The following is a 24,854-nucleotide window of genomic DNA, read 5'->3' as shown; positions in this document are numbered from 1 at the left end:
AAGAATTGCCTGATGAATTTGACAGTCCACCTCACCAGAGAAAGGAAGAGGAGGACGAGGGGGCGGATGCTGACATCGGCCCAAACAATCAGGCTGATGCTGAAGCCATGACCCCCTCCCCCTGTAGACCGCATGAAAGGGCCCATGGTGGCATGATAGCTGCAAGAGCCTTACATCAGGAGCTCATCAATAATCGCTTTGCCTGAAAGAACGTTGGTGCTATTTACAAGGCTGACACACTGCTGGGTGTGCAGGTCATACATCAATGGTGGGCATTACCTTGGTGACAGTTAAAGTTTAAGTTGATGGAAGTTAAGTGTAATTATACCCTTTGATGGTAAGGAATCACCAGCGTGTAACGGTGCAGTTATCTGAGCCAATGCACTACAAGGTTTTGTTAAATAAGAAACATTTAAACCGAACATTAGTATGAGATCATCAGTATTTCTGTACAAACCAAACCTTTCCCCCCATTCCCCCCCCCCCCCGTTATCCCTGCCCCTTCTGACTCCAAGCCGCCTGAGCTCCTCAGGCGATGCTTCATTGGGGGGGGGGGGCGGGGGCGATGGGGGGGTGACGGCTGAGACGCTGCTTGGACGGATACAGGAGAGGATGGTCCCGAGGTGGGAACGTGCTCTGAGCCAAAAGCAAAATGTTGCTTCTGGCTCTCATGTGTGATTGGCAATGGGGGTGCGGCACCTTGGGGTACAGTGCTGTGCTCTGGGACCACTGGGAGCCCTCTGCCACCAGTGTTCCTGGCTAACAGTTCCAGGGCCTCCTCCATCCCTTCCATGTTATATCTTATTTGTTGGACAAAAACTCGGTGCTAACTATGTTCTTGGTGCTTAGTAGGCTTTTTGCAACTGGTGAATCTCCCTCATGCCTCCCACAACAGCCAGACAAGCACACACCACAGCCACCCACGCTTTCAGTGCCTCTGAACTCCCTCTCTATCTGTCTCCTCTTCTGCGCATGTCATGATGACCCTTGGTCTCCTGAATCGTGGGAATTGAGCGTTGCCATGCCGTTGCTAAGGACGGCGACACTTTACGGCAGAAGATCAAAAAAATTTAACACTAACGCCCATTTCATATCACTCCATTTTCAAAAATGGAGACGAGGTGCTTTGAGAATGGGTGAGAAGCCGGCAATCTGAAAACCCTTTTTACTGCCCACGCTGTAAATATTGCCCATTTTTGGGTGATAACCAAAAAATGGAGGCTTTAGCCCTTTGTGTTTCATGCACAAGGACCCGCAGGTCCCTCTGTACTGCAATACTTTGCAATTATTCTCCATTTAAATTATAGTCTGCTTTTCTATTGCCAACAAATGATTTTCAGGTTTGAATGCTTTGCGTCTAGGAATTTCCATTCAAACTCTAGAAATGTGAGAGATACCTACTTGACCACCAGGTAGGGTAATACTTGGAATATCTGTTGGTTTCTCTGTACTTGCTTTCTGTTATCAAAGAGGGAACACTTCTTAAAAAACTCAGGGAAAAGGTCTCCATAAAAAGAGAGACATTTGATTGCATGCTTCACCAAGCTTGACATACATACTGATGCTGAATGGGCAGCCACACTGGTACATTTTATAAAAGGTTAGCTAAGTTTCTTTCTCATTTTGCCTGGGGCCATATTGTCAAATATCACAACCAGTGAGCTAGCATAAAATTCGGCAAAGATCAATAAACAATTAAAGATGTGAGAATAGGCATTAATGAGTCTGGTAGGCAGACGTAAACTGGAAATCATTCCACAGACAGCCATTATCAAAACATCTCGAGACCCAAGAGTAAGAATTGCCCGGGTCTCATGCTGACATGTCCCTCCCTCTCCGGCCCCACACACCGCACTCCTGGCCCAGGTTAAAATCCAAGTTTTTGAGTTTACCTTCCACAGTCTCTCTCCACCCTGCCTCCCCACCCGCCCCTCACCTACATCCCTATTTCTTCTTTTTGTATTCTTTCTATTCTAGTTTTTCTTCCTTCTCTCCTTCTTGATTACTTTTTCCTTCCTTCCTTCACTTCCCTGTCTTCATCCCCTATTTTTTCCTTCTGCTGTTTTTATTTATACCTTTCTCTTGCCTATCTCCTGTTCCTCTGCTCTGCTCTGTTATTTCTCCTCCTGTGTGTGCCTGTGTCCTTCAGCAGTCAGGCTGCCATGTGGGGAGGCTGGAGAGGCCAAGTAGCGAATGGCTCAGGCAGCTAAGCTGAACATTTTTATTTCTTTGATTTTTTTCTTTGCCCCTTTTGTACGACAGGATTCACTGAAAATTGCTATAGCATGATGGAATGGCAAATACTTGGGCTCTTGTGAAAAAGGAGTGGGGTGGCATGAGACCCCATGACTGCTTGTTTTTGTTCTCCACTCTCTCTGGTGAGGTGCGCAATATTTCTACTGAAATTTTGGCCAGAGCCTGACTCCAGAGACTGATTCATCATTTAAAAAAAAATGAAGCAGAATAAATGACTGGGTGAATGCATATTTTAATACCGAGCAATGTTCATGCATTTGCCAGTTCAATGAAATAACAATTAAAAATTTGTAATTTATGTTTCTTCTTATTATGCATGAAAGCACATAACAGCTTTCACAGTATTGACACCATAATCTGACGTAGACAGGCTTGCTGTAACAGTATCTGAATTGATATAGTATGATTTAAACTTTTTGGAGCTGCCATTGTCAGAAAGTGAATTCAAACACGATAAAATATCACTGCTCAGACTTTTCACAATGCAGTGGTGGCAAAATAAATCGAAATCTAATTACTGTACTTGTTCAAGCAAATACATTTCTATTGTACATTAGTGTAGACACAGGTGATTATCTTATAGAATACAAAATTTAATTTTGAAGCATTCATGAAGCATGAAGGTGAACAATTTTGTATTAATTTATTTACTTTACTGAATGTGTAATGAAAAGCTTCTGTCACATTAATCTTCCAAACAAGGCAAACTTTCTATCCAAATTAGCCTCCAATGTAATGACACTTGACACTGCAATGTATCTGCTTCATGGGTTCTTTGCTTAAGAATTCATAGCAACACATTGCTATTAAGAACTAGTTGGTTTATTAACAAAGGTTTAACAATCACACTACACATTACCAGTTCACCCTCCTGCATAGACAGACCCTCGAATGAGGATGACTTGATTCCACAAGTTCACAGATGTTTCAATGAAGGACCCGATGTTCCAGTCCTGAACTCCAGTTGAGGGGGTGGAAGATGCCTGCACATGGATTTTTTTAACATGTGGTGACCGTTGCACATCAGCCACCACAGAGGCTTGACAGAGCTAGGCCTTTATCCAATAGCAAGTATTAACCAGGATGACTGGAGACCTGCTCTGCTGCACGGACCTAGTGCGCACACATGTGGGCACATGGTAAGGGCAGACCCATGCTGCCCCTGGGCCCTCGGCTCTTCTGGGCCACATACCCTCAATTGCCGCATCTCCGCCCATGATGTTCCAGGTCCAGGCACTCCAGCTCTATTTATAGGCTGACCTGCAGTGGTGTTCTCACACAGGTCGGAGCGGCCCACGATGTTCCAGGTCCCGGCACTCCAGCTCTATTTATAGGCTGACCTGCGGTGGTGTCCTCACACAGGTCGGAGCGGCCCATGATGTTCCAGGTCCCGGCACTCCAGCTCTATTTATAGGCTGACCTGCGGTGGTGTTCTCACATAGGTCGGAGCGGCCCACGATGTTCCAGGGCCCGGCGCTCCAGCTCTATTTATAGCCCCAACCTGTGGTGATGTTCTCACGCAGGTTGGGGCGGCACACTATGTTTACAAAGTTATCCATGTTATGTATGCAATAAAGGTACAAACTGAGTACTGTTTAATTGATCAAGGTACAACCTTGTTCCTGCTTTATTACAGGAGCATGAGTAGATTCTTTATCAGACCGTAGATCAGGTGGGAGCACCTCAAGCCAGACGACGGTCCAAATTGCCTGACTCACAAAATGGCTGGCCTTTTATACCAGAGCAGCACCGTGTGCGTGCTGCTCAGTGGCCTCCAACAATGACACCATCTGGTGGCTACAAACAGCATGTACATACATGACAATACCCTCCTCTGAGATCTTATCACAGTCTTTCGCAGGTTGAGATGGTCCGACGCTTTAAGTTCCCGGGTTGACCGTCTCAGTTCGATTCCGGCCTTCGGTGAATGTGCTGAATCTATTGTGGCTGGTGGCTGGATGGCTGACTTGTTGGGGGTGCCAGTGGCCATGTCAGGAATTGCAAGTCCATTGTTATTGAACAGGTCCGTGATGGAAATTCCGGATTCACTGATGACCCTTGAGTCCACTGAAGGCTGCTGGTAGGTTGGTTGGTCGTCGACGGTTTCTCTGTCTGACTGCTCTGGCTCGTCTATGTGCCTCAGCTTTGTTTGATCCATGTGTTTCCTGCAAGTTTGCCCATTCTTGAGCTTAAAAGCAAATACTCTGTTGCCCTCCTTGGCCATGACCATACCAGCGATCCATTTGGGACCCTGACCATAATTCAACACATATACAGGATCAGTAACAGAAATCTCGTGTGACACAGTTGCGCGATCGTGGTACCCTTGTTGACTCTGTCTTCTGTATTCAACATGATTACTTAAATCTGGGTGTACAAGAGATAACTTGGTCTTAAGACCTCTTTTCATCATGAGTTCAGCAGGCGAGACCCCTGTGAGTATGTGGGGTCTTGTCCTGTAACTCAGCAGTATGCAAGACAAGTGGGTCTGCAGTGACCCTTGGGTTACTCTCCACACGCTTTGCTTGATAATTTGTATTGCACGTTCTGCTTGACCGTTGGATGCAGGCTTGAACGGGGCTGACCTTACATGTTTTATGTCGTTAAGTTTAACAAACTCCTGAAAGTCCTGACTGGTGAAGCACAACCCATTGTCGCTCACCACTATGTCAGGCAGACCATGTGTTGCGAACATGACATTGAGATTCTCTATGGTTGCCGTAGTCATATTGGATGACATGATTTATGCATTCTATCCACTTCGAATAAGCATCCACCACCACTAAAAACATCTTGCCCAGGAAGGGACCTGCAAAATCTACATGGATCCTGGACCAAGGTTTGGATGGCCACAACCACAGACTCAGCGGCGATTCCGCTGGTGCTTTGCTGAGCTGCATGCAGGTGTTGCACTGATGCACACATGCTTCCAGCTCAGAATCAATTCCTGGTCAGCATATGTGGGACCTGGCGATGGCCTTCATCATCACTATACCAGGATGTGTGCTGTGTAACTCATGCACAAAATTCTCTCTCCCTTTCTTAGGCATTACAACTCAATTGCCCCACAATATGCAATCTGCTTGAATGGACAGTTCGTCCTTGCGACGAATGTACAGTTTGGTCTCCTCACACATTTGCTTAGGTATGGCAGACCAATCCCCTTTGAGGATGCAACCCTTTACCACCGATAATATCGGGTCCTGGCTGGTCCAGGTCTCAACTTGTTGAGCTGTGACAGGGGTACCTTCACTCTCAAAAGCATCCATGATTAACATTAAATCTGCCGGTTGTGGCATTTCCATCTCCGGTGTGGGCAACGGCAACAGGCTCATAGCATTGGCACAATTCTCTGTGCCAGGTCTGTGGCGAATGACATAATCATAGGCAGATAATGTCAGCACTCACCTTTGGATGTGGGATGAAGCGTTGGTATTGATACCTTTGCTCTCGGAAAACAACAAAATGAACGGCTTGTGATCGGTTTCTAATTCGAACCTCAGACTGAACAGGTATTGATGCATCTTTGTAACACCATACACACACGCTAAAGCTTCTTTTTCTACCATGCTGTAGGCTCTTTTTGCTTGAGACAAACATTTGGATGCATATGCGACAGGTTGAAGTTTCCCCGACTCATTGGCCTGTTGTAACACGCAACCAATTCCATATGACGATGCGTCACAGGTCAAAACTAAACGTTTACATGGATCATAATGTACCAGCAGCTCGTTCGAGCAAAGCAGATTGGTGGCTTTCTCGAAAGCTCTGTCTTGCAATGCGCCCCACACCCAGTTGTTGTCTTTTCTCAATAGTATGTGTAGTGGTTCAAGTAAGGTGCTCAATTTAGGTAGGTAGTTACCAAAGTAGTTGAGTAGACCTAGGAACGAATGCAGTTTGGATGCATTCTTCATGGCTTTAGTTTTCAGGTCAGTAGGTCTGATGCCATCAGCAGCAATTTTCCTCCCGAGGAATTCGACCTCCGGTGCCATGAAGATGCACTTCAAGTGTTTAAGCCTGAGTCCCACTCTGTTCAAATGCAGTAGAACCTCTTCCAGGTTCTTCAGATGTTCCTTGGAGTCATGACTGGTGATCAGGATTTCATCTTGGAACACAAGGGTTCTGGAAACAGACTTCAGTAGACTTTCCATATTCCTCTGGAATGTTACTGCAGCCGAGCGAATTCCAAACGGGCACCTGTGGTAAATAAACAGTCCTTTGTGCGTGTTAATGCACCTAAGTCTCTTCGATGTCTCGATCAACTCCTGCATCAAAAAGGCTGACGCCAAGTCCAGTTTTTCTCCGGCTAGCGTCGCAAACAAGTCATCAGCCTTCGGTAACGGGTACTGATCTTGTTTCGAAATCCTGTTGATTGTAGCCTTGTCTTCTCCACAGATTCTGACTGTGCCATCACTTTTCAGCACAGGAACAATGGGGCTGACCCATTCATTAAATTCGACCGGTGATATGATCCCTTCACGCTGGAGTCTGTCCAGTTCAATTTCAACCTTCTCCCTCATTATATACGGCACTGCCCGAGCTTTATGATGGATGGATCTTGCATCCAAGTCCACATGGATCTGCACCTTGGCTCCCATGAAGTTGCCGATACCTGGTTCGAACAGCAAGGGGAACTTGCTGAATACTTGGGCACATGTATCTTCCGACGACGACAACGTCTTTATGTCATTCCAGTCGCATCTGATTTTCTCCAACCAACTCCTGCCGAGCAGCATTGGGCCATTGCCTGGAACAATCCGGATCCGCACTAGTCTGACTCTCATCCTCCATGTGGTGTGTCGCAGCTTGCTTTCTCATCTGCGGACACTTGCGCTGGAGATGCCCCACTCTCAGACAGCTTTTGCAACTATATTGCTTAAATCGGCACTGCTGGTGCCAATGATTTCCCCCACAATGCCAACTCGGAGAAGTTGGATACATTCCCGCTGGCGGACTTTGGGCAGCCACAGGTTTCGCGAATGCAGCCGGATAGGCCCTGCCATGTGCGGCTCTGCCGAACGCCGAATCAATCTCATTTACAGTACTTGCCGAGGTTCGGTTCTTCACCGATATTTGCTTTAAACTCCTGTCCATCATCATACATGATTGAGCAATCTGGATGGCCCTTTTTAAATCCAACTCCTCCACTGCCAGAAGTTTGCGCAGGATCACCTCGTGGTTGATACCGATAACAAATAAGTCCCGCAGCATGTCTGCCAAAACCGTCCCAAACTTGGATGGCTCCACTAGACGTCTCAGGTCGGCAACGAATTCTGCCACGCTCTGGCCCTCTGATCGAATGTATGTATAAAACCTGTATCTCGTGATGATAATGCCATCGTTTGGCTTGAGGTGCTCCCGTACCAATGTACACAACTCCTCGTACGTTTTCTCTGTTATATCACTAGGCATGAGTAGATTCTTTATCAGACCGTAGAACTTTGAACCACACACAGTGAGGAACACGGCCCGGCGCCGATCTGCATCATCGACCCCCTTCATTTTGTTGGCCACGAAGTACTGGTTCACAAAGTCTGCCCAATCTTCTCCCTCCACGAATCGCTCTAAAAATCCAATCGTGCTCATTATGCAAACAAAGATTCTTGTATTCTCGTCGGCAAATGTTATGTATGCAATAAAGGTACAAACTGAGTACTATTTAACTGAACAAGGTACAACCTTGTTCCTGCTTTATTACAGGAGCATGAGTAGATTCTTTATCAGACTGTCGATCAGATGGGAGCACTCAAGCCAGACGACAGCCCAAAGTGCCTGACTCACAAAATGACTGGCCTTTTATACCAGAGCAGCACCATGTGCGTGCTGCTCAGTGGCCTCCAACAATGAAACCATCTGGTGGCTACAAACAGCATGTACATACATGACAATCCACTAGGCTCACAACTGCATATCTCATCGTGGATGACCTAGACCCAAAAACCTAAACTGGGGTTATATTTAATCTTGTGAACATCATGTGACTGGCTAGGCCACTCACAATGCAACAGCTCTACAAACCTGTGAGCAGGTGCATACATTGCAGAAACCATTATTAGAACAATAGCAATGCAATGTCTGCTGAGATTATTTTAAACCAGTGGCTAACTGGGTTTTTAGGAGACATCGTACGAAAACAACTTGCATTTATATAGCACCCTTGATATAGAAGAGTGTCCCAAAGCATAATCAAAAATGGATGCTGAGCCAAAGAAGGGGTCATAGGGCCTAAGCAGCTGATGCCACAGCCACCAATGGTGGGGCAAAGTGAGGAGAGAGACATAAGAGCCTGAACTCAGAGGAGCAGAAAGTTCAGGGGGATTTTGCACCAGAGAAGTTCATGGAGATAGCGAGGGGCCAAAGCCATGGATGAATTTAAACAAAGAATGCAAAATTTGAGGTTGGGGGACCGGGAACCATTGTAGCTCAGTTAGAACAAGGGCCAAGAGGGATTCGGTGTGTAACAGGACCGGGGAGCAGAGTTTTGAATAAACTGAAGATTACTGAGAGTGGTGAATGGGAGGTCGGCCAGAAGAGCATTGGTCAAGTCTGGAAGTGATAAAGGCATGAATAAGGGTTTTCGCAGAAGATGGGCTCAGATAGCAATAGAGACAAGTGATGGAAGCAAGTGGTCTTTATAATAGGATGTGGGGCTGAAAGTTCAGCTTGGGATCAGAATAACACTGAGATTGCAAGTAGTCTGGTTCAACCTGAGACAATGGCTATGGAGGAGAATGGAATAGCTGGCAATTGTACAGAGTATGTGCGGAGGGCCAAAGACGATAGCTTCAGTCTTTCCAATGTTTAGCTGGAGGAAATTTGCGGCTCACCTAAAACTGGATGTTGGACAAGGAGTCCGACAACCAAGAGGCAGTGGAGTAAGTGACCCTACTTCTCTGGCACCTTCTCCTCCTTTGAACATCTCACCTTGTTCCACACCTCTTGCCTCTCATTTAAAATCCTCATTCTTTGCAGCCCACCCAAGCCAAGTTTCTAACCAGGTTATCTTCACTGATTTCCTCCCTCAGCATCTGCAATGAGCGACTTCCCATCCTCGGTGATTTCAACCTCCATCTCAACTCATCATGTACTGCCTCTGAGTTCACTGCCTTCCTATTCTCCTTTAATCTCTCCATCCATATAAACTCCCCTACCCATCACAGTCACTCCCTTGATCTTGCCTTCTCATGTGGCCTCGCTACTCCTATTGTGTCAATCACAGATAATGCCATCTTTAATCACTTCCTGTATTGCTCTCTACTCACATCCTCCTTCCCCCTCCAAACCCTACTTCCTTCTGTGCCCACCCCTGGAAAACACTCTCCCAATTCACTTACAACTGCACTTTCAAAATCCCAAGTGTCTACTCTTTGTCCCTCCATTCTCCATGACATTTCTGCAGCTGCCAATCTGCTCAACCATGCTCTCATCCCCACCTTTGATGCCGTAGACCCCATTAAAATCTTCACTCTCTCTCACTGTGGTCATTCCCCTGGTATGGCCCTCACCTCCACTCCCTTCAGACTAAGGGTGTCAGCCATGGCACAGTTGGTAGCACTCACGCCTCTGAGTCAGAAGGTTGTGGATTCAAGTCCTACTCCAGAGACTTGAGCAAAAAATCTAGGCTGACTCTCCCTCCTACTGAGGGAGTCTTTTGGATGAGACATTAAATCGAGGCACCATCTGCCTTCTCAGGTGGACATAAAAGATCCCATGGCACTATTTTAAAGAAGAGCAGTGGAGACATCCCTAGAATCCTACCCATTATTTATCCCTCAATGAACATCACTAGAAACAGATTACCTGGTCATTATCACATTGCTGTTTGTGGGAGTTTGCTGTTTGAAAATTGCCTGCCGTGTTTCCTACATTACAACAGTGACTACACTTTAAAAAGTACTTCATTGGCTGTACCGCGTTTTGGAACATCTGAGGTCATACAAGGCATTATATAAATACAAGTCTTCCTTCTTTCTTTCAAGAGAAGCAGACTTGAATCTATATGACAGAAAACTGGTTTAGCCATTCATCGCCAGACAACATAAAGCACTACTGGGTCCTGCTCTCCTCTGCCAAAGCTATTCCACGATCATCCTGGAATGCAAAGATATCCCTCAACTTCTTTTCTCTTCTGCAAACCGTCTTCTTAAACCCCTCTCCTCTGTTTCCTCTACCCTCATCTCCAAAACAAAATGCGAGGAGCTCATGATCTTCTTTGTCACTAAGATTGAGACCATCCGTTCAGCTCCCTCTGCCACTTCCCTCCCTTCCCCGAGCCCACTGGGCCAAATATCCTCTAAGTTTCCCCCTTGCCTTATCTCTGAACTTGCATCTACTCTAGCTTTTCCCTTCATGTCCTCTCCAAGCTCATCTTGCCTATGAGATCCACCTTGTGCTCACTCGATCCTATTCCTGCCAAACTGTTGACCACCCAACTTCCCTTCCTGGCCCCATGTTAGCTGATATTGTTAATGGTTCCCTCTCCTCGGGTACTGTGCCCTTCATCTTCAAATCTGCTGTCATCACACCTCTCCTCAAAAAAACAACCCTTGACCCTCTGCCCTTACAAGGTACTGCCCCATCTCGAACCTCCCTTTCCTCTCCAAAATCCTTGAACGTGCTGTCATCTCCCAAATCCATGCCCACCTTTCCATCCAATCAGCTTTCCGTCCCACCACTGTGCCGATATGGCTTTCATTAAAGTCACAAATTACATCCTATGTGACTGAGACCATGGTAAACTGTCCCTTCTCTTCCTTCTCGACCTGTGTGCAGTCTTTGACATGGTTGACCACACCCCATCCTCCTCCAATGCATCTCCTCCGTTGTCGTATTGGGTGGGACTGCACTCGCCTGGTTCCATTCTTACCTATGCTGTCATAGCCAGAGAATCACTTGCAATGGCTTTTCTTCCCGCCCCCAGATCGTTACTTCTGGTGTCCCCAAGTATCGATTCCTGGCTCCATCCTACTTCTCATCTACATGCCGCCATTTAGCGACATCATCCGAAAACGCATCATTTTCCACATGTATGCTGATGACACACAGCTCTACCTCACCACCAGCTCTTGCGCTCTCTCTCTCTCTCTCTCTCTCTCTCTTTCTCTCTCTTGCCCTCCACTGTCTCTAAATTGTCATACTACCTGTCCGACATCCAGTACTGGATGAGCAGAAATTTCCTCCAACTAAATATCGAAAAGATCAAAGCCATTGTCTTTGGTCCCCACCACAAGCTTCTTTCCCGAGCCACTGACTCCATCTCTCTCCCTGGCAACTGTCTGAGGCTGAACCAGATAGTTTGCAAACTTGATGTCATATTTAACCCCAAGATGAGCTTCTAACCATATATCCGTGCCTCAGCTAATCTGCTGCTGAAACCTCTAACTTTCTAGTCCTGGACATCGTTCACCCTCCATAAACTTATGCCCATCCAAAACGCTGTTGCCTGTGTCCTTACTCACAACAAGTCCCGTTCAGCCTTCATCCTTGTCTCGATGACCTGCATTGGCTCCCGGTTGAGCAATGCCTCGATTTTAAAATTCTCATCCTTGTTTTCAAAGTATCAGCTGTGGCTCAGTGGGTAGCACTCTTGCATCTGAATCAGAAGTTTGGCGGTTCACAGTCCCCCGCCATAAGACTTGAGCACAAAAATCTCCGATTGACACTCCAGTGCAGTACTGATGTGGTGTCTTTCGGTTGAGATGTTAAAGCAAGGGCCTGTCTGCCCACTCAGGTGGATGTAAAAGATCCCATGACACTATTTCGAAGAAGAGCAAGGGAGTCATCCCTGGTGTCCTGGCCAACATCACTAAAACAGATAATCTGATCATCATCACATTTGCTCTTTGTGGGAGCCTGTTGTGTGCAAATTGCCTGCAATATTTTCTACATTACAACAATGGCTACACTTGAAAAAAAAGTACTTCATTGACTGTAAAGCGCATTAGGATGTGTGGTGGTCTTAAAAGGTGCTCTATAAATTCAAGTCTTCCTTTTTTTTCACATCCCTCCATGGCCTCACCCCTCCCCATCTTTCTAACTTCCTCCAGCCCTACACCTCTCCAAGATCTCTGCATTCTTTCAATTCTGGCCTCTTGTGCATCCCTGATTTTAATCACTCCATCATTAGCGGCTGTGCCTTCTGCTGCCAAGGCCCTAATCTCTGGAATTCCCTCCCTATACTCTCCCCCTCTCTATGTCTCTTTCCTCCTTTAAGATGCATCTTAAAACCTCTCTCTTTTGGTCATCTGCCCTAATATCTCCTTATGTGGCTCGGTGTCAAGTTTTGCTTGAAAACGCTCCTGTTAAGCGCTCTGGATGTTTTACTACGTTAAAAACACTATGCAAATGCAAGTTGTTGTTGTTGTTGTTCACAGAAATGGTAACAAAGTGGAGCTCGGTGTCATGTGGTAGCTTGTCCCTTGTCTATGGTTAATGTCGCCAAGGGGCTGCATGTAGATGAGGAAGAGGAGGAGAAATCCTTGGTGGATTCCTGCGGTGGCAGTGTATGGGTGAGAATAGAAGCTATTGGTAGAGTATTATGTAAAACTAAACTTTTTTAATGAACGCTGAATACTTCCGATTTCCTGCCATGACCTCAGCAGGAGATTAGGAGAAAGCTGAGAGAAACAGCATTAACGACCATTTTTAGTCATTAATACTGTTATCCTGCGGGCTTCACTCATCACACACCTGAATACCCCAATCGAAATTCCAGGCGTTTGATTGTAAGAAAGCAAAGCAGACGCTAGCAAGTTTCCATTGTTCTCAGAATGGGGGTTGTCATTGACTTCAAGTTATAGGGGTATGATTAAGAAGTTTGCAGCTGATACAAAAATAGGCTGTGTGGATGATAATGAAGATGAAAGCTGCGGACTGCAGGTAGATATCAATCAACTGGTCAGGTGGGCAGAACTGTGGCAAATAGAATTTAATCTGGAAAAGTGTGAGGTAATGCATTGGGGAGGGTTAACAAGGAAAGGGAATACACATTAAATGGTTGGACACTGAGAAATGTAGAGGAACAAAGGGATCTGGAAGTGCATGCCCACTAATCCTTGAAGGTAGCAGGCCAGGTAGATAAGGTGGTTAAGAAGGCAAATGGAATGCTTGCTTTTATTAGCCAAGGCATAGAGTATAAGAGCAGGGGGTGGTTATGCTTGAACTGTATAAAACACTGGTTAGGCAACTGCTGGAGTACTGCATGCAGTTCTGGTCACCGCATTACAGGAAGGACATGATTGCACTAGAAAGTGCTTCGACGCTGGGAATGTTGGCCTGATCGAGAACACTGACGTTGGTGCATCTATCCTCCCAGGGGATTTGCAGGATCTTGCGGAGACAGTGTAGGTGGTATTTCTCCAGCGATTTGAGATGTCTACTGTATATGGTCCACGTCTCTGAGCCATATACGAGGGCAGGTATCACTACAGCCCTGTAGACCATAAGCTTGGTGCCAGATTTGAGGTTCTGGTCTTCAAACACTCTCTTCCTCAAGCGACCGAAGGCTGCGCTGGCACACTGGAGGTAGTGTTGGACTGATTGCCCGATACAAGACTCCCAAAGCAAGTCCTCTACTCGGAACTCCTACATGGCAAGCGAGCCCCAGGTGGGCAGAAGAAACATTTCAAGGACACCCTCAAAGCCTCCTTGATAAAGTGCAACATCCCCACCGACACCTGGGAATCCCTGGCCAAAGATCGCCCTAAGTGAAGGAAGAGCAAGCGGGAGGGTGCTGAGCACCTCGAGTCTCGTCACTGAGAGCATGCAGAAAACAAGCACAGGCAGCGGCAGGAGCGTGTGGCAAACCAGACTCCCCACCCACCATTTCCTTCAACGACTGTCTGTCCCACCTGTGACAGAGACTGTAATTCCCGTATTGGACAGTCACCTGAGAACTCACTTTTCGAGTGGAAGCATGTCTTCCTCGATTTTGAGGAATTGCCTATGATGAAAGTGATGATGATTGCACTGGAGAGGGTACAGAGGAAATTTACAAGGATGTTGCCGGAAGTGGAGAATCTTACCTATGAGGACAGATTGGATAGGTTGGGTTTGTTTTCCTTGGAACAGAGGAGGCTGAGGGGAGACCTCATTGAGGCGTATAAAATTATGAGGGGCCTAGATATAGTAGATAGAAAGAGCCTATTTTCCTAAGCAGAGGGGTCAACAACCAGGTGACATAAATTTAAAGTAATTAGTGGAAGGTTTAAGAGGGGATTTGAGGGAAAATTTCTTTGTGCAGATTGTTGTGGGGTCTGGAACTCACTGTCTGAAAGGGTGGTAGAGGCAGAAACCCTCACCACATTTAAAAAGTGCTTGGGTGTGCACTTGAAGTGCTTTGACCTGCAGGGTTATGGACCTAGAACTGGAAAATGGGATTAGGCTGGATAGCCTCTTGTTGGCCGGCACGGACACAATAGGCCGAAATGGCCTCCTTCCAGGCTGTAAACTTCTATGATTCTATGATTCTATGGCCTCTTAGCTGTAAGCAGAACCATTTCTTATCTCTGGACAAGTTAATTGTGTTTCCTTTGTGAAGTTCTTGGTGAAAAATAAACTTTTCTTGTCACATTGTACATTAAGCAAAATGTTTGCAGAGATAAATGAATGTTTCAACTAAATGATGTTAGCTTCTAACAGACCCAAACCTGTATTTCCATCGATTGTTTTTTAGGAAGGTCAGTCAAGCAATTTATTACATATATATTTGTTGCAGTCACTAAATAATGTCCTTTGTGCTGAATTGGATCTCATCATGCAACATATTGAAAATGTAATAGATTTCCCATGGTGCAGCTCAATTTCTGATGTTTACTGTGGTCCCAATGCAGCCTAAGCATCGCAATAGTTCACCCATTTTTGTAATACAGTACAAGCAATTGACTGAAACATTACAGTACATGGCGGACTTAAGGTAAAACTATTACTTACCTTCCTGATACAGAAAGATACGTGCACCACAAATATAAAGTGTAATACTATCGACCATTTAAAAAAATGTTCTCATACTAGTAACTGTTTTTGTTCTTCCCCTCTCCAAACATCTTCGATTCCAATTGCATTCTAAAACACCTTTTGCCTCACCTCCCCCCCGTGAATTTCTAATGTTTGATTAATTTCAAGTAGTTTAAATATTTGTTTATTCTTCCCTCCTCCCTCTCCAAAAGCTTTCTTATGTTTCTCCATTAGTTACAAGATTATAACAGATATTTTGTTCCCCCTTTTACTCCCATGGTGGATTGATATTTCCTGCCGTAGCTGTCAGAGGTGCTGCCCTGACTTGGGATGCTTTTCTCACTGTTGAGACTCCAGTAACATGCACCAAAACAAATAATCATTCAACAGCATTGGCTGGCTGACTGCGGCCACAATGTTGAAAGTCAACCGCAAAGCACTGCATAAACACTTCCCTCTCAGTCCAGTGCAAATATCAGTCTCATTAAGTGACAAAAATACTTCACCCAATGAACATCTCAACTAGCTGCAGCTGAAAACACTGAGGAAAATCTAATATTTTTATTTTAATGTCTGTCCTACCACTTGCATGGTTTGTGTCAGGCAACCTTTTGTACTTTTCTGCCGGCTTAATAGAATTATAAAAAGTACAGCATAGAAGGATACCATTCAGCCCTGTGCAGGTGCTAGCTCATCAACTGAAGCTGTCTCCTATATCCTAATTCAATTGTCTGTCACAATATATACCAGGTGTTGTAGTTCCACAGGAGTAGGCTGAAAAACACAACTTCTATGATGCATCTCTCTCTCTTACACATAAACACAGAATTTTCCAGAGGAGCTACAATCCCTGGCTAATTTCTATTTGGTTGTCATATTTGCTATGGTGCATTCTCGGTATTGTAGTTTCACAGTAGCAGGAAGAAAACCACAACTCCCACGATGCATCATTCTCAAACACACATCGGGCTAGAATTTCCTGTGGCTTACTGCCCAGTGTATTGGCCATTGTGGGTGGTAATCAGCTCAGCGATAAATTCCTTCCTGAGTTACGCCGGCGGTTTCGAGGTACCACTGGGGAGCGGACCGCTGGAGTGCTCAATCCTGAGATCGCCCTGGCTCAGCGGTGATCTGTAGGAAGTGCTGTTTTTCAGATGAGATGTTAAACCGAGGCCCAATTTGCCTTTTTACGTGGAAGTAAAAGATCCCACTGCACTATTTGAAGAAGAGCAGGGGAGTTTTCCCAGTGTCCTGGTCAACAATGATCTCTTAACCAACACCTAACACACAGATTAACTGGTCATTTATTTCACTGCTGTTTGTGGGAACTTGCTGTGCGCAAATTGGCTGCCACATTTCCGACATTATAACAGTGACTATACTTCAAAAATACTTGGCTATAAACCACTGAGGTTGTGAAAGGCACTATACAAATGCAAATCTTTCTTTCTTGACTTGGTTAGTAACTTAACAGATAATTGGTTAATTGAGCCAATCATAATATTTTTGACCAGCTAATTGACTGTTCAGAACTCTGATTTCTTGAAGTGTGACACCTCTGAGGCCACACCTCCGAGACCTTTGAGGTAGCATAGTGGTTTTGTTTCTGGACGAGTAATCCAGAGGCCTGGACTAATGATCTGGAGACGTGAGTGGCAGCTGAGGAATTTAAATTCAGTGAATTAAATGAATCTGGAAGAAAAAGCTAGTGTCAGTAATGGTGACCATGAAACTCCTAGATTGTTGTACAATCCCATCTGGTTAACTAATGTCCTTTAGGGACGGAAATCTGCTGTCCTTACCTGGTCTGGTCTATATATGACTTCAGACCCACAGCAATGTGCATAAGGGATGGTTTTCTAGATCAATATGTCGAGGAACCAACTAGGGAGGAGGCCATCTTAGTCTGGGTGTTGTGTAATGAGAGAGGATTAATTAGCAATCTCGGTGTGCTGGGCCCCTTGGGGAAGAGTGACCATACTATGGTGGAATTCTACATTCGGATGGAGAATGAAGCAGTTAATTCAGAGACCATGGTCCAGAACTTAAAGAAGGGTAACTTTGAAGGTATGAGGCGTGAATTGGCTAGGATAGATTGGCGAATGATACTTAAGGGGTTGACAGTGGATGGGCAATGGCAGACATTTAGAGACCGCATAGATGAACTACGACAATTGTCCATCCCTGTCTGGCGTAAAAATAAAAAAGGGAAGGTGGCTCAACCGTGGCTATCAAGGGAAATCAGGGATAGTATTAAAGCCAAGGAAGTGGCATACAAATTGGCCAGAAACAGCAGCGAACCCGGGGACTGGGAGAAATTTAGAACTCAGCAGAGGAGGACAAAGGGTTTGATTAGGGCATGGAAAATAGAGTACGAGAGAAAGATTGCATGGAACATTAAGACGGACTGCAAAAGCTTCTATAGATATGTAAAAGAGAAAAAGGTTAGTAAAGACAAACGTAGGTCCCCTACAGTCAGAATCAGAGGAAGTCATAACTGGGAACAAAGAAATGGCAGACCAATTGAACAAGTACTTTGGTTCGGTATTCACTAAGGAGAACACAAACAACCTTCTGGATATAAATGGGGTCAGAGGATCGAGTAAGAAGGAGGAACTGAGGGAAATTCTTATTAGTTGGGAAATTGTGTTGGGGAAATCGATGGGATTGAAGGCCGATAAATCTCCAGGGCTTGATGATCTGCATCCCAGAGTACTTAAGGAGGTGGCCTTAGAAATAGCGGATGCATTGACAGTCATTTTCCAACATTCCATAGACTCTGGATCAGTTCCTATGGAGTGCAGGGTAGCCAATGTAACCCCACTTTTTAAAAAAAGAGGGAGAGAGAAAACAGGAAATTATGGACCGGTCAGCCTGACATCAGTAGTGGGTAAAATGATGGAATCAATTATTAAGGATGTCATAGCAGCGCATTTGGAAAGAGGTGACATGATAGGTCCAAGTCAGCATGGATTTGTGAAAGGGAAATCATGCTTGACAAATCTTCTGGAATTTTTTGAGGATGTTTCCAGTAGAGTGGACAAGGGTGAACCAGTTGATGTGGTATATTTGGACTTTCAGAAGGCTTCCAACAAGGTCCCACACAAGAGATTCATGTGCAAAGTTAAAGCACATGGGATTGAGAGTAGTGTGCTGATGTGGATTGAGAACTGGTTGGCAGACAGGAAGCAAAGAGTAGGAGTAAATGGGTACTTTTCAGAATGGCAGGCAGTGACTAGTGGGGTACCGCAAGGTTCTGTGCTGTGGCCCCAGCTGTTTACACTATACATTAATGATTTAGACGAGGGGATTCAATGTAGTATCTTCAAATTTGCGGATGACACTAAGTTGGGTGGCAGTGTGAGCTGCGAGGAGGATGCTATGAGGCTGCAGAGTGACTTGGATAGGTTAGGTGAGTGGGCAAATGCATGGCAGATGAAGTATAATGTGGATAAATGTGAGGTTATCCACTTTGGTGCTAAAAACAGAGAGACAGACTATTATCTGAATGGTGACAGATTAGGAAAAGGGGAGGTGCAACGAGACCTGGGTGTTATGATACATCAGTCACTGGAGGTTGGCATGCAGGTACAGCAGGCAGTTAAGAAAGCAAATGGCATGTTGGCCTTCATAGCGAGGGGATTTGAGTACAGGGGCAGGGAGGTGTTACTACAGTTGTACAGGGCCTTGGTGAGGCCACACCTGGAGTATTGTGTACAGTTTTGGTCTCCTAACTTGAGGAAGGACATTCTTGCTATTGAGGGAGCGCAGCGAAGGTTCACCAGACTGATTCTCGGGATGGCGGGACTGATATATCAAGAAAGACTGGATCAACTGGATTTGTATTCACTGGAGTTCAGAAGAATGAGAGGGGATCTAATAGAAACGTTTAAAATTCTGATGGGTTTAGACAGGTTAGATGCAGGAAGAATGTTCCCAATGTTGGGGAAGTCCAGAACCAGGGGTCACAGTCTAAGGATAAGGGGTAAGCCATTTAGGACCGAGATGAGGAGAAACTTCTTCACCCAGAGAGTGGTGAACCTGTGGAATTCTCTACCACAGGAAGTTGTTGAGGCCAATTCACTAAATATATTGAAAAAGGAGTTCGATGTAGCCTTTACGACTAGGGGGATCAAGGGGTATGGCGAAGAAGCAGGAATGGGGTACTGAAGTTGCATGTTCAGCCATGAACTCATTGAATGGCGGTGCTGGCTCGAAGGGCCGAATGGCCTACTCCTGCACCTATTTTCTATGTTTCTATGTTTCTATGACTCTTAACTGCCCTATGAAATGTCCTAGCAAGCCACTCAGTTGTAGCAAACCCCCACAGGGAAGGTGGACCGCAGCAGTTCAAGAAGGCGGCTAAGCCCCACCTTCTCAAGGGCAATTAGGGATGGGCAATAAATGCTGGTCTTGCCAGCGATGCCCACATCCCAGGAACAAATATTTTTTTTAAAACTATCAATGGTATGAAGTGATTTTCATATACTAAAATCAAAACTTATAATTGTATAGATATGTGGTACAATGCTTCATTTCTATATATACCAACGGTAGTTCTGTGACAAAATTTGATATTGTTGCTTCAAATGTTTTGCTTTTATCAGATTACACCACCAAAATACAGTAGGTGCAAAATAAGACTAAAATTTCCCATTTTGAATGAAAGATTTATTGACGGATGTGCTTATTTGTACTTCAAAAATTGCCACCATGCTCCACCCTTTGTCTATGATTGGTCCCCTTGGAGGATAAGCCACACCCTGAAGTTTCACAGGAATGTGTAACTGGAACCGCCCATCCCAAGTCTCACTGACTTTGCAAATTGTAACTCGATCCATTTTGACTTCCTGAGCGACAGAGGACAGAGCTCCCCAGAAGACAGCAAGGGCTAGCCAAAGTGCCGTACCCCAGTCCAAGTACATCCCTCCCCCAGCCAAAGTGCCTTACCCCGTCCAAGTACATCCCTCCCCCCGGCCAATGTGCCTTACCCCGTCCAAGTGCATCCCTCCCCTAGCCAAAGTACCTTACCCCAGCGCAAGTGCATCCCTCTCCTAGCCAAAGTACCTTACCCCAGCACAAGTGCATCCTTCCCCCTCCCCTCACCCCACCATAGATGGGGCAAGCATTGTGTATGGATTGTTAATAGGTGCTAGATCTCTTAATTTCCAATGAAATATGAACTCCGATGGTAGTTTTAACTTTTTAATCTTGGCAGAGAGTAACAAGCTGCTGGCTGATTGCCAGTTTCTTTGTCTTACTGAAACCACATGACCAAAATGGCCGTATTTATACCTGGATCAATTTACAGAAAAGAACTCACCTTCTTTGACCTTATTGGCTCAATTGAAAGTCTTTTAACGTTTTAATTGGCTCGCTACCCAAGGTCCGAAAATGTCAAGTTTATTGATGACTTAATGCAATGTGGCCTGTGTTTTTTCACAGCCTGTCTAAATGCAGCCTGTTTCAATTCTCCATCAATCACCCCTTTGATTCTTTCACAAACTGAATCATAAAACATCAGGTATCACTGGTTAAACATTCTACAAAATAATTTCATACATGTTAATAGAGTTTCCTTCTAAAATTTGTTGATGTGTTTCGTCACATGTCCGGACTAGTAGCTTCCACACAAATTTACACCAACCCGAGTTCCATCGTGGCCACAATGGAAGTCTGCTTTTAGTAGGTTAATTAACCTTATTCCAATTTAATCCAAATCAATATCTAAATTCAACCAGTAAACAATCTTTCCTTAAGCATAACATACCCCTGTGCCATGTACAGACGGTTTGCTGGGACCTGCAAGGTGTCTCACCTGCGGGACAGCAGCTACAGTCGCCTGGTCGCAACAACATTTAATCAACATAAACAAACAATATAAAAGTAAAAGGTATTTACATGTAATTCCCTTGCTACCCTACTATTTCCCTTTGGTGCAGAGGGTCGGCTAGTAAGAAGTAGGCCTATGCCTAGAATACCTACAATCAATACTACAGTAAATTTATGCATTTTCGCAAAAAGTAATTGTCCTTATTAGATTTCAGCTTCAGTTACTGGTGCTCATTTAACGTGTGAAGCGTGGATCCAGGCTTTCTTTCCTTGGACTTTAACAGCTGCCTGGGTGGTCAATAACACTTGATAAGGTCCTTCCCACTTGGCACCCAAAGGTTCTTTATGCAACTTTTTCACATAGACCCAGACTCCCGGGATGATGTTGTGTCCTCCTTCGGGTGGATTACCCCAAGCTGCCGATACCTGTCGGGAAACAGAACTAATAGCATTGGTTAAGTTCTGACAGTATGATAACAAAGTGTCACTCATTAAGTGAACATCAGCTTTCCGTAAATCGATAGTTCCTGGCAGCGACATGGGTCTTCCTGTTATAATTTCAAATGGGCTTAGACCTGTAGTTCTGTTCGGGGTTGCCCTAATGCTACATAGCACTATTGGTAGTGCCTGGGGCCATGGTGTTCCTTCTTGGTGATATTTGGCATGCCGTTGTTTCAGAGTTCGATTCATTCGCTCTACTTGTCCTGATGATTGTGGATGATAAGGACAGTGTAAATCCCACGTAATGTTCAGTAACCTACAGACATCTTGGCAGACAGCACCTGTGAAGTGTGTTCCCTGATCTGAGTCAATGCTACTCGGGACTCCCTATTGGGGAATGTAATCCTTACACAAGACCTTTGCAGTGTGATTGGCTGTGGCTCTTTTAGTTGGGACAGCTTCCACCCATCTAGAGAATCTGTCGACCATGACAAGAATGTTAGTGTATCCTTGGCATGAAGGAAGAGATATATAATCAACCTGCAGATGCTGGAATGGTCCGACAGGGGCAGGGGGCCTCATTTGGGGCATTACTGTGATGGGTCCAGAATTATTTTTCTGGCAGACCACACAACGATCTGTTACCAGCTGGGCATGTTTTTTAAATCCCCGACCCCACCAGTTTTTCTGGAACTGTGCCGTCATCTGTTGTGAGGCCAAGTGTCCCCACGAGTGGATCTGTTGGGCTAAAAAAGGCATAAGCGCTTGTTGCGCAACTGGCTTGTCGGTATCTCTTTGTCTCCAGACACCATCTTTGCATAGCTTAATTCCTGCCTCAATCCATGTCCATTTTTCCTCTCGGGAGCACTCGCCTTGCATTGTTTGAAGTTCTCGTGTCAGAGCCCTGAGTGCTTTCAATCTGCACATCTGTGTTGGTTCTTCTGAGGCGGCATCTTTAGCTGCCTGGTCGGCTAGGGCATTTCCCTGTGCTTCTGTGGTATTTTCCTTGGTATGGGTCTTACACTTCAGGATGGACACTTCCTGAGGTAATTGTATGGCCTCCAGTAAGTCTCGGACTTCTTTTCCATTTCGGATAGGTGTACCAGCAGCAGTGAGGAATCCTCTTTTCCGCCATAACATACCAAAGTCGTGAGCGACTCCAAAAGCATAACGCGAATCTGTGTAGACATTAGCTGTCTGTCCTTCTGCTATTCGACATGCTCCTGACACGGCCCATAACTCGGCCTGTTGTGCTGACGTTCCTGAGGGTAAACGTCCTTTTGCCACTACCTCATATAAGGTTGTAACTGCCCATCCTGCTTTTCTGGTACCATTGTCAACAAAGGAGGAACCATCTGTAAACAGGATGAGGTCTGGGTTGTGCAAAGGCTCCTCTGCTGCTAAGGCTGCTTCTTCTGTTTCTTTTAAAATCTCCACGCCGTCAATATCTTCACATTCTCCCCCCTCTTGCTCCCTCGATTCTGACATCGGGAGCATAGTTGCGGGATTAACCGGGCTGGCCCGGACGATATGGAGATTAGGAGCTTCCAAAACTGCTGTCCAGCGGGTCCATCTTGCTGCCGTCACCTGAGAAATTCTATTCATAGACATCAAAGCATGTACGGTGTGGGGACACTTGACAATCAGCTTTTGGTCGAGGACTAGACCTGCAGTGATCATTACCGTTCGACATGTAGCTTCCATGGCCCTTAGGCAACTTCCCCATCCGAGGGCTACCGCATCCAGTTTTGCCGAATAATAGCCAATAGGTCTTTGCCGATCCCCATGTTCTTGTGTCAGTATAGCTGTCATATATCCTTCTTTCTCATGAACAAACAGGGTAAATGGCTTACCACTGTCGGGGATTCCCAGAGCCGGTGCCGAACACAAAGCCTTTTTCAAACTCAGGAAGGCCTCTTGCTGTTCTTTAGTAAGGGTGATGGCTTCTTTAGAGGCACGTTTCCCCTTTAAAATATCATTCAATGGCTGAGCAAGCTGTGTGAAGGAGTCAATCCAATTTCTGTTAAAGTTACACAATCCCAAAAAAGACCTTAGTTCCTGAATAATGGTGTTTTTTTTAGCAGCCCAAATGGCTGCAGTTCTATCCTGGGTAAGTTCTCTCTTTCCTTGTGAAATCTTTTGTCCCAGGTATACAAACTCTTCTTGGGATATTTGTGCTTTGTCGATGCTGGCTTTATGTCCTTTCAGCTGAAGGTGATCCAGCAAAGCTCGTAAATCTTGTTCATGCTGTTCTTCCATGTTTGAAGCTAGCAGGATATCGTCTACATATTGGATGACTGTGGATGACAGGGGAGGTAATTCTCGCAAATGGCTTTGTAAAGCCATGTGGAATACCGTAGGGCTGTTGTGGAAACCCTGCGGTAACCGGGTCCAAGTATACTGTTGTCCTTGGACCGTGAAAGCAAACCACTGTCGAACCTCCGGTGCCAGAGGCACCGACCAAAATCCGTTGGCCATATCTATAACCGAGAAATATTTATGTTCCGGTTTGAGGGCATTAAAAATGGTGGAGGGATCTGCGACCAAAGGAGCTTTTTGATCAATACACTGGTTAGCTTTCCTATAATCGACAGTCAAACGCCAAGTCTCATTAGATTTCTGTACCAGCCACACGGGACTATTGGAGGAGCTATGCGTTTTAATAAGCACCCCTTGTTTCTCCAATTGCTGAATAACCGGTAAGATTCCCGCGATGGCAGTTGGACTGATGGGATACTGTTTAGTGCATGGAGGCTTGGTCCCTGTAAATGACGCAGGCTCCATCTGGAGTAGGCCACAATCGTTCTTATCTTTAGCCCATATCGGGTGTTCCTTCAATTCTTCTTTCTTCAAAGTTCTAATTGACCATGTCACCCGACCATCCTCGAAATGCAACGATGAATCTATTTGGATTAGAACGTCCATTGCCAAAAGGGGTTGATCTACTGGGCCTATCCAAACTGGCGTGGTTAGTTCATGTGGACCCAGTCCTATAAGTACCGGTGTTGTCCTTTTAATTTCCATTTTATGGCCCCCAACTCCATAGGCTGTACGTGCCCTACCATCCAACGGCAATAAGTCTCCATATTGTAGGGGTAAGCATGTTAATTCCGCCCCTGTGTCTAAAAGACAGTCCACATCCTTATCGCCCACCCTCACAGTTATATATAGCCCATCTCCCCTTTGTTGTATTAGTGCGAGGAGGGGGGCCAGGGTGGGCTCTAATCGTTTTTTGCTATCCCAAGTAACTCCTTCTGTTGTTGTATTGTCAGTCGCTTAAATGCTTCTATGAGGTTGTTATCTTGTGACAAACCTGGCTTGTTGGCTGAATTGTATCCCTGGCTGCGTCCTCTTCCCCAGCCACGACCTTG

The sequence above is a fragment of the Pristiophorus japonicus genome, chromosome 2 (genome assembly GCF_044704955.1).
Source record: "Pristiophorus japonicus isolate sPriJap1 chromosome 2, sPriJap1.hap1, whole genome shotgun sequence".
NCBI classification, from domain to species: domain Eukaryota; kingdom Metazoa; phylum Chordata; class Chondrichthyes; family Pristiophoridae; genus Pristiophorus; species Pristiophorus japonicus.
This window is presented reverse-complemented; position numbering follows the sequence as displayed.